The sequence below is a fragment of the Amphimedon queenslandica genome, unplaced genomic scaffold (genome assembly GCF_000090795.2).
Source record: "Amphimedon queenslandica unplaced genomic scaffold, v1.1 AMPQUscaffold_13515, whole genome shotgun sequence".
In the NCBI taxonomy this organism is placed as follows: Eukaryota; Metazoa; Porifera; class Demospongiae; order Haplosclerida; family Niphatidae; genus Amphimedon; species Amphimedon queenslandica.
In genome coordinates, this window is record NW_003546249.1 from 159,048 (window position 1) to 160,960 (window position 1,913).

Sequence of the window (1,913 nt, forward strand, 5' to 3'; positions counted from 1 at the left end):
ACCCCAGAGTATAAGGAAGAAACTTTTTTAGCAGGAGGTCCCATTTGTAAAACATATTTAAAAAATAAGACTTCCCAAAAGATGTGCTACAAGTCAAACAACACTAAAATGTAACACTACAGAATATAGATGCACATTACAAATGCAAGCAACAGAAGACTAAAACAAGCAGGGTTTTTTGTTAGGCAGAAGTACATTACTACCAATGATAAATCAAATACTTCGTTGCATACAGCACCAATTACTATTCTTCACAACATTCCCTAAATGAAAAAATGAAGACTATCTATTCAACATATTTTTGGACTTTAAAAGTGAGACAATTTGCATTTATTGTACAATACACTGCATATCATACAATAAATCCCAACCTGGACCACGAGGAGGTAGTCTCACATTCCAGGTCAAAAAACTCACAACTCTGCAATTTTACCTAAGCAGCACATTATAGCAGTAACTCTCTCTCTCATTTGCCACATTCAGTTCAAAACACTTGGCATGCTAGTTTATATGTGTGGTTTAGCATGCAGTTTATTTCACAATATTCCCTGTACAACACAACAGCCACCATCACAAAGCATGGCATAGCATGTTGCTTCACTACTAGTGACTGTCAATATGACACAAAAGCTGCCACACAACATGTGGTACTACTTACATGATTTCACTACTACAATGTAACACTCTGTATAATGCAGCAACAACCGCCACCCAAAGCGTGGTACGGCATGTAGCTACATTCAGAGTTTCTGAACCACTGTGTGAAATGTATCAACAGCTGCCACCCAAAGCGTGTCACAGCAATTGAGCATAAAGATCTAGTGACTTTCATCACTCTTAGAACTTCAATAAGCTGCCACCCAATACGTGGTACAGCACCAAATAGTTAAAGTCACCCTGTATTCAACTGTCATAATGTCATTACATGTCATATGGTACATGACCAGTTTATATAGTTAGTATTGTGTGTTTTAATTAAAACATTTCTCACAAACTGCCATTAGCATAATGTGCTGCAAAGGTTTAGGCAAATGTCACAAATGTGGACAGTTTGTCTACAACAGAGAGTGAGAGGGAGTATTCACATACTCAAGTGGCAAAATATGATAAGCATACAATGAGTAATTACAAACAAACAAGATGCAGTTGTACTTTAACCACAAATAATGAAATTAAATGTCTTAAGTAGTAATGGCACTATATTAACGAAAATAGAAGACATGGTATAAAATTCTTTATAACATCAAAGACAAAGATCTTACCATTTTGTATTAAGCTAAAGAAAACTAAACTAAACAATTTCACTCTAAAATAGCAAGGCTAAAATGTCATTACACTGCTTTTAATCAAGTACAGGTATTACTAAATCATAGTGATTACAATTAATGTGGTACAGATACAACATGACTTTCATGGGTGTCATGCAAGTTTCGTTAGTGAACCGAGGCACATAAGTATGCCAATCACGGTAATTGGAATATTCTGAAAATACCATAATCTTAACTTGAAACATTGTGGCAGCTGCAAATACCTCATATTCAGTTGACCATGAGGTTTCTAAGTAGAGTTTATGTCTGTTTATGTGACTCCTCACTGCTTTTAATGCATCAGTATCGTAATAAATTCCTGCACGAACGAGTCTACCAAAGGCAAGAACATTGGCAGGGTCAAGCATGAAGTTAATTAAGGACATACGGACTGCAAAATGATTGTCTTCAGTACCAGTAATGGCTTTTGAAATTGTCCTATAGAAACATGCCCCATCACCGACAATCTCATCCCGAATATGAGGAGCTATTTCTCTGCAAGGAACCTGTTTGACAGCATCAACATGTTGAACAACTGCGATACCAGAAAGCTTTGATATAATTGCAACTGCTTTCTGTACCCAATCTCTATTTGTAGAAGGAGGT